Source organism: Octopus bimaculoides, chromosome 14, assembly GCF_046866305.1.
Source record: "Octopus bimaculoides isolate indiv1 chromosome 14, ASM4686630v1, whole genome shotgun sequence".
NCBI lineage: Eukaryota > Metazoa > Mollusca > Cephalopoda > Octopoda > Octopodidae > Octopus > Octopus bimaculoides.
In genome coordinates, this window is record NC_142941.1 from 7,402,984 (window position 1) to 7,413,007 (window position 10,024).

General features: G+C 36.9%; 1 protein-coding gene across 1 annotated transcript in view; it reads right to left on the reverse strand.

Moving 5' to 3' along the window:
- Nucleotides 1-1,675: 1,675 nt before the first annotated feature.
- The window catches only part of LOC106875034 (synaptosomal-associated protein 25-like), an 85,276-nt gene continuing 76,927 nt past the window's right edge, over nt 1,676-10,024 (reverse strand). The window contains exon 4 of the mRNA XM_089362274.1: nt 1,676-4,177. The gene's annotated coding sequence lies outside the window, so the exon portion shown is untranslated. The remainder of the gene's footprint in view (nt 4,178-10,024) is intronic.

Consider the following 10,024-nt stretch of genomic DNA (forward strand, 5'->3'; position numbering starts at 1 on the left):
GCTCGGTCAAGGAATTGAAACCATGATCTTATGATCGTGAGTTCAACACCCTAACTACTAAGCCATGTTCCTCCATGAGAGGTTATATCTGATTCAAATCAAGCCCAGTATTTAACCTGACCTTGTCAGGATTAGATCTCAGAATCTAAATGTATGTAACTAATTATCACAAGGTACTTTTGTCCATCTTTCAACCAATTCTGCCAATCTGTTGCCCTAATAAATATTGGCGTGAGGCCACAAAACAGTGTTGGTTAAATCAGCCCTGGTACCCAACGAGTACTTTTTCTGAGGACCTCAACAAAACCAACCTCGACAAGATTAGAATTCAGATCATACGGTTAAACCCCTAATAATCACAAAGCATTTTATCTGTCTCCTACCATTTCTAACAGATGTACTGCCCTTTCCAGTCCACAACTCTTATAATAATAATAACAATAACAATAATAATAATAATGACGGTGATTATAATAATACTTTCTCCTATAGACATAAAGCCTGAAATATTGTGGGCAGGGGCCAGTAGACAACTGGTACTTATTTTATCGACCCTGAAAGAATGAAAAGCAAAGTCAAACTTGGTGGTATTTGAACTTAGAAGATAATGAGTCAGAAGAAATGCTGATAAGTCTAACATGCTAACATGTCTAACATGCTAACAATTTTGTCAGCTTGCTGCCTTAGTAGTAGTAGTAGTAGTAGTAGTAGTAGTAGTAGTAGTAGTAAGTTGATCCTAGATAGTAATGACGGCTGTGTATGTATGTATATATATACAGAGTGTGATGGGTAAATTGTCGTCATTTTATATTTTTAATATTGCGCATGTGCATTGTTTGTTTTTGATTTTGTCGACTACACAGTATAGTAGGGTCAGTTGGGCACCGTCTGTGAGAAAAACAGCACCATGACGCAATTCACTCTGCCACAAATTTGGAAACGACATGCCGTGCTGCTTCCAGCATTTGCGCTGGAAGCTCTAATACGAACATTTCAGAGTGTTTGGGTGTCGATCTGAGGACAGTGCAGAGGATTCGGAAAATGTTGGCTGAGTCTAATGGTGATTATGAAAGTACAACAGCTCAGAAAACTCACTCTGATTGTTCTGATAAGAAAAGAACTCCTGAATTTGTTGGTGAGATCCAGGCCATGACTGACAACGATAAGAGTGTCTGAGTTTCTTATCAGGCAGGTAGTGCATGAAGACATTCGGTATTCCTCATACAAGATGAGAAAGGGACAATTTTTATCCCAAGCCATCAAAGACAAGAGGAAAGACCATGCTATGAAGCTTTTGAACAAACTCAAGCATCTTCTCCAATTGGACATACTTTGGTTTCTCTCCAGATGAGAAAAATTTCTATCAAGATCAGATGGTGAACACACAAAATGACCATTGGCTTGCTGTGTCCCCAAAACATGTACCGAGAGTGATAAAAAATCAAACATCCAGTCAGCATCATGGTGTCTGGAGTAATCACCATCAACTACTCAACAGGGATGAAAACTGAGAGAGGTGAGAATGGGGAAAGGTTATAACTGCTTGCCATGCAGTAGGGTACCAACCATAATGATGATGATGATGATGATGATGATGATAACCATACCATAATAATAATAATAATAATAACAATGATTTCTTACATAGGCATAAGGCCAGAAATTTTGTGGCGGGGGGGGGGGGGAGTGTGGGGGGGAGAAGAGTCAATTATATGGACTCCGTTTATTTCACTGGTACTTTATTTCATCAACCCTCCGCAGAACGATGACAGGCAAAGTTGGCCCTGGCGTGATTTGAACCCGGAATTGAACTAAATATCATGAAGTGTTTTGTGATGAAGCTCTACCAACCCTGACATCCATTTCCATACCAGTAGTAGTAGTAGTAGTAACAACAACAGTAGTAGTAGTAGTAGTAGTAGTAGTAGTAGTAGTAGTAGTAGTAATAATAATAATAATAATGATAGTGGTTTCTAATGTAGGCACAAGGCTGCAAGTTAGAGGGCAGGGAACAACTAAGTCAACTCCAATACTTGGCTGGTGTCTTGTTTGATCAACCCCCATCACTTCACTTTCCACCCAGAACAATGAAAGACAAAGTTGATTGCAGGTTTTTTTTTTTTTTTAACTCAGGACATAAAAGGACATAAACTGCAAGGCATCTTGGTTGCCAAGCAACCAATCCTGACATTGCACTTTCAAACCAATAATAATAATAATAATAATAATAATAATAATAATAATAATAATAATAATAATAATAATCAGTTTAGGTACACAAGAAAAATGTTATAACAAAGAAAAGAAAACTTTTTCTGTTTTTGTTTTTTGGGGGGGGGGGGATTTTTTCTTTTTTGTCTTTTTCTCACCTTAGTTTCTTTTTTTTTTTCTTTTCGTTTTTCAAGATAATTAGCTCAGAATTCAAAGTCATTTGCATATTTTCTGAAGATGTAAAATAATTTAAAAACAATAGTATTTGACAAGGCAAAATGCCATTTCTTGAAGGAGAGGGGTTGTATATACATACATAGGTATATGCATATATATATATATATATATATATATATACACACACACATACATACATACATATATACATATGTATGTATGTGTATATATATATATATATATATATATATATATATATATATATATACAGTCAATTGATTCGGTTTCAATATATTACTGGTACTTATTTTATCAACCCCCAGAGGGATGAAAGGCAAAGTTGGTGCCCAGTAGGAATTGAACTTGGAATCAAGTGGGGACGAACACAGAATACTGCAATGCCTTTTGTCAGTCTTTTGTCTCGGCCATCTATACAACTATAATAATAATAATGGTTTCTTATTTAGGCACAAGACCAATAATTTTGAGGGGAGGGGGCAAGTCGATTACATCAAACCCCATTACATGACTGGTACTTTATTCTATCAACCTTGAAAGGTTGAAAGGCAAAAGCTGACCCTGGCGAGATTTGAACTCAGTATGTAAAGTGCCAGACGCAATACCACCGGACATTTTGTCTGCGACTCTGGTGATTCCACAACTCATTGCTCTGATAACAATAATTCTTTAAGGCGATTATATCAACCCCAATATATGACTGGTATTTCATTTTATCAGTCCCGAAAGATTGAATGGTAAAATATACCTTGGTGGAATTTGAACTCAGAACGTTAAGAACAGAAGAAATGCTGCAAAGCATTTTGTCTGACGCGCTAACGATTTTACCAGTTCATCACCTTAATAATAATAATAATAATAATAATAATAATCTTTTCTATAGGCACAAGACCTGAAATTTTTTTGGGGAAGGGGATAGCCGATTACATCGACCCCAGTGCTTGACTGGTACTTATTCTATCGACCCCCACCGAAAAGGATCAAAAGGCAAAGTTGACCTCGGAAGAATTTGAACTCAGAACATAGAGTTGGACGAAATGCCATTTAGCATTTTGTCCAGCATGCTAATGATTCTGTCAGCTCACCATCTTAATAATAATAATAATAATAATAATAATAATAATAATAATAATAATAATGGGAAAAGTTCCTACTAAAATGATGACAACAATAATAACAACAGTTTGCAAATGTTCAAATTTTTAGGGGGGTTTTTTGGGGGTTTTTTTTTTTTGCTGATATCTTGTTTCTTTTTCTTTCTTTTTTGCTCTTTTTCTGTTTTTAGTTGTTTTGTTTTTTTGTTTTTTTTTTGCTTTAGGGAAGAGAGTAGCTGGGAGATGATGGCATGGGAATTTTAATGATGATGAGGTGGGAGGAGGGTGAAAAATTATTGACATAACTTATAGTCATTAGTGCAATTAGTGAAAAATTTCTTGGAGCTTAGTTTAACCCAGCACGGCTTAAGCCTCGAATGGCAGAAACAAACCGGGGAAAACTAAACAGAATGAACATCGGACCTTCAGCATTTGATGGCAGGGAGGGTCACAGATAGTGGGGGGAATTGAGATGAGAGGGTGTGAGGCAATGGAGGGTGGGGGGTGGGGTGATGAAGGTCGAAGGGGTTAAGTTGACTCTCAGAAAGACGAAATAGATAATCAAGAGATGGCTTCCAGTAGATGTCGATCAGGTACCACAGTTTCTGAATTTTCTTTCTGTCTTCGAGGTGGGTGGGGGGTGAGGTAGAAAAAGAGCCCATGGCTGCAACAGTTACCTGAAACGATAAGTAGAAAAAAAAAGAAAAAGGAAAATGAATTAATCATCATCATCATCAACATTATCATCATCATCATCGTCATCATCATCATCAAAATTGTCATCAACATCATCATCATCATCATTTAACATCTATGTTAATGGGTTGGGTGGTTTGACAGGATCCAATGGGCCCAAGGATTGCTTCGTGCTCCAGTGTCAACCTCGGCATGGTTCAAGGTGGTGCCCCAGCATGGTCACAGTCTAATGATTGACACAAGTAAAAGGTAAAAGCTAGAAGATAAAATTAACAAAAAGAGAAAAAGAAAAAGAGAACTAAAAAAATGGTTCAATTTGAGACACACAGACAGACACAATTTAGACCATTAATGAAACTAATGATTGTAATTTAATTATCAAAAGTGCGATTAGAATTTATGGTTTGACGAGAATTAGACTGTCTCTATTTTTGTGAGAGAGAGGGAGAGTGAGGAAGAGAGAGAGAGAGTGTGTGTGTGTGTGGGGCCATGTGTGAGTAAAGGAGTGTGAATGTACGTGTCTGTGTGAGAGAGAGATAGAGAAAGAGAGAGAGAAAGAGTGTGTGTGTGTGTGCGTGTGTGTGTATATTGGAGTTTTGTAAATTACTTTTCACTTTCAGATTATCAGTGAAGAAATTTATCATTATTCACACACACACACACACACACACAAACACACACACACACACACAGACACACACAAACACACACACACACAACCAAGCTAAAACAAAAGACAAACACACTGCAACATGTGGTGAGAATGCTTCCACAATGGAGAAGACCTGGCCTTGTTCAACCCATTCCAGGATAGAAAACATCTACATAAAATTAGAGAGGGAAAGAAACAAAGAGACAGGGAAAGAGAGAAAGAGAGAGAGAGAGATAGCAGGAAAGGAAACAAAAGACAAACAGACCTTAACTTGAACACTAATTCTGACTAATTGCCACCCCACTGCAGCATCTGGTTCACAATATTATTTTTCTGTTCAATACAGGTACAGGGGTGGCTGTGTGGTTAGAAGATGGTTTTCTAACCACAGCGAAACACTGGGGTAGACGTAATCGACTATCCCCACCTCTCCACCAAATTTCAGGCCTTGTGCTGCCTATAGTAGAAAGGATTATTATTATTATTATTATTATTATTATTATTATTTTTATTCTTTGATCCTTTTATTTGTTTCAGTCGTTTGGCTGCGGCCATGCTGGAGCACCGCCTTTTAGTCGAACAAATCAACCCCAGGACTTATTGTTTGTAAGCCTAGTACATATTCGATTCTATTGGTCTCTTTTGCCGAACCGCTAGGTCACGGGGACATAAACACACCAGCATCGGTTGTCAAGTGATAGTGGGGGGGGGGACAGACGCACAAACATATACACACACACACATACATACTTATATATATATATATATATATATATATATATGTATGACAGGCTTCTTTCAGTTTCCGTCTACTAAATCCACTCACAAGGTTTTGGTCAGCCAGAGGCTATAGTAGAAGACATCTGCCCAAGGTGCCAAGCAGTGGGACTGAACCTGGAACCATGTAGTTGGGAAGCAAGCTTCTTATCACAGAAACAAAGAGAGAAAGAAAGAGAGAATTATGTATGTATGTGTGTGTGTATATATATATAAATGTGTATATATATATATATATATATATATATATATATATATATATATGAAATTCCTAAACGTAATTCATTTAATAGATACTCTGCATGTGAGTGTAGACACATACACCCTGTATTGGTCAATACATACGTTATGTATATTCCAAATATAATTTATTTTTGGTACTAAATATATTCTACACAAATCAATGTCAAATGTATACCTAAATATAAACTAATGAATACAAACATACACAACTCAACAGTTACACAGAAGAACGTACAATATAGATAAAACACAAATTATGTTCACCTCTCTGTCTGTCTCTCTCTCTTATGCACACTTACACACACACATATACACACCCACACTTACACACAGATACAGTACACACACGCATATATATATATATATATATATACACACACTATTGAATACACCATACATATGGTCAGTAACTTAGAGAGAGGTGTATCTGACATACATACATTATATATACACCCACTCATATATGAGCCAAGCCAACCACGAAACAACAAGGGAGTCTTCTTGAATCGTTAGAATGCATCAAACAGGAGAGAAATAGCCTCTACGTAGGCAGATGTCTGCTAGAAATAGCAGCTAAATTTTCCTTGATTCACACTGTACCTTCACAAATAAGAAAAGGGTACTAGATGATATTAAATAAGGTAGTCTTGACCGTCAGCTATACTAGCAAACAGCTACCACTATGACGCTTGATCTATCAACAGATTTGTAATCAGTTTGTTTGGTCCCATGGTAAGCAATTAGCCCTTGCCATTGGTGGTATTTGATTCTATAGGTGGGATTTGAACTCGGAATGCTAAAAGCTAGAACAGATACTGTAAGGTAATCTGTTCTTAAATTGACTAAAAGAAAAACAAATTCCTATCAAATCTCTACCCACCTAAATCTCAGTGAAATCCTTTACTTTTGCACCTCACCCATATTAAACGATGATGATGATATGTACATATATTAAATAACATCCAAATATATGATGAAATCTATAAACAAATCACAGTTTATATACACATTCAATTGCATGTATACAATCTATACGCCACCAAATGTACATCATAATGAAATCAACAAAATTCACTGGGTCTGATCAATATATACAGCTTTTTATGAACAGCATATTAACATGACCAAATCTATATCAAAAACAGCTATGATTGGGTTCTCCTGTTTGTGTGGCAGGGTGCAGAGTCCTGTTGCCAGACAGAGGGTCTTTCAGCAGCCACCCTTTTGACCCAGGGGCAGCACTACCTCCTCCAGGCACTTGATGTAGGCCTCTGTGTTGAGTCTGATGCCGTGTGGGAAGATGAATGGAGGCATAACGTCGCCATCACTAGTGATCACTCCAAACACCATGATGGTGACTGGATGTTTGATTTGTATCACTCTCGGTACATGTCTTCAGATTGCATTGTCCTCAGATTGACACCCAAACACTCCAAAAATGTTCGTATTGGAGCTTCTGGCATGAATGCCAAGCAGTACAGCATGTTGTTTACAAATTTCTGGCAGAGTGAATTGCGTCATGGTGTTGTTTTTCTCATAGATGGTGCCCAACTGACCCTACCGTACTGTGAAGTCAACAAAATCAAAAACAACGCATATGCACGAAATTAAAAATATAAAATGACAATTTACCCATCCCACCCTGCATATAAGCACTTCATTTTTTCCCAGATTGTCCAAACAGTTGTGAGAGAATGAATGTAAAGAGGCACCTCTGAGAGGAAAACCATCTAGTACCAGGATCTAGTCCAATGATGTAAGGGAAACCATTGGCCAGTTCTGGTTACTTCCAAGTTGAAGTTGACTGCTGGGTTTTCCCAGCACAATCTGTGTTAAAGATGTCGACAGCTCTGGCTGGAAAAGGTAGGAAGAGAGAGAGAGAGGAAGGCAGCTGCTGACAGGTTTGAGGGAGGTTGTGGCAAGTGTCGTATACTGACTCTGGAACAAATGGGAAAGTTGAGCTGCAAGCCAAGAGAAGAGAAGCAGTGACTGGCCACCATCACTGACAACTTACCATTTGGAGGATGTGGTGGTTTAGGGTCAAACCACTTGAGGAAGGCTAGGCAGTCTCTGTGACTTCTTCTCGCAACCGATAGCCACAGTCATAAATATATGACTGAATGTGTGTGTGTGTGTGTGTGTGTATGTATGTATGCATGTGACTGTGTCTGTATGAGAGTGTGTGTGTGCGTGTGTGTGTGTGTGTGTGAGTTATCTATGCATGCATGTTTTAAGATATATGTATGTGATGTATGTACACTTGTAGAGAGTTGTATATATATATATATATATATATATATATATATATACATATATATACATATCTGTTTGTAGAAAAATGTGCTTGTCAGTGTGTGTGTGTGTGTGTTATGTCTGTAAGGCGAGTGCAGCATTTATGCAAGGATGTGTATAAATGCGTAAATGCACATTTGTAGATAGATGTATATGGATATGAATACACACACGCATGCACATTTATATATACATACATGTGTGTAAGGATATATGTACATGCAAAGATGTATATATGCATCTGTATGTTTTGAAGGGTATATGTGTGTGTGTGTAAGTGTATTAACTATACATATATGTATAAAGATATATGCATGTATGTACTCTTGTATGTATATATCTTTGTCTATAGTAGGATTGAATATGTGGAGAGAGATGTATTTGTGTGTGTGTAGGTCTATATTTATGTATGTAGAGATCTGTAGGGACAGTAATTTTATGCACATGTGTGTGTGTGTGTATATATATATATATATATATATATATATATATATATATATATATATATTTATGTATGTAGAGACTTTCATGTACTGTACTTTCATATGCATGTATATATATATATATATATATATATATATATATATCCATCTTCAGACTGGAGCCTGGTGTTGCCATCCGGTTTCACCAGTCCTCAGTCAAATCGTCCAACCCATGCTAGCATGGAAAGCGGACGTTAAACGATGATGATGATATCTATTACATTCACACACAGACACATACAGACACATGTGTGTATATGTGTATATATATATATCTATGCATGTTTGTGTATATGTATGTTTGTGCATGTTTGAATGTGTATTGGTTTGTAAATGTGTGCCTGGGATGGAACTGTGCAAAATGTATGGAATATTCAGCAAACAGCCATATGCATACATACAGAAGAACGCATGTGTGTATAAATATGTGTATATATATATGTATGTATGTATGTGTATACATGTCTGCGTATATATGTGTGTGTTTGTGCATATTTGCGACAAAGTATAGAGCAAATATGTCAGTGAAAACGAATGCATGAAAATACTCTAAGAAAAATGCATGTATATGCAAACACAAAGATGCATGTATGTTTATATATATATATATATCTGCGTGTGTGCTTGTGTATGTGCATGTGTGTATGTGAAAGTGCGTATGGATGTATGTAAGTCTGTTGTTAGACGTTAAGGAGCAAGGAAGCAGAACTTTCTCTAAAAGTGCAACAAACATGTAGGAAATTATTATATTTTTTTTGTTCATCATTTTCTATTTCAAATCAATTTCTTTCCTCTTCTCCATTATCTCTTCATCTTTCTCTCTCACACACATATATATATATATGCGTGTGTGTGTGTGTGTGTCTATCTATCTATCTATCTATCTATCTAATCCATTTTTCTGCCTTTCGCTATATCTCCTTATTTTTTTCCACCTCTCATTTGCCTTGTTTCTGTTCCTCTCCTTACATTTCCTGTTCACCTCTCTCACTCTCTCTCTTTTTCATATATACACCCATCCATATATACATACAGCTTTTCAATAACTCCACATTTATCTATTCTTTCTCATCACCTCTCTAAGTTATCTACCAATACACACACACCTCCATCCATCCATCCATATATACACACATATATATATATTATAAGTACATACATATATATCCATCTCACGTTCCTTCTCATCCTTTCTTTCTGTCTCTCTCTCTCTCTCTCTCTCTCTACATCTTTCTCTTTCAACCCATTTTTCTTTCTCCCCCTCTCTATTTGTTTCTCTTTCCTTTTTCTCCCTCTCTCCCCCCACCGAATTGCTCTTTCTCCTCCTCCTCCTTCCCTCCCTCCCTCCCTCACACATAAGTTCTACATCTCTCTCTCTCTCT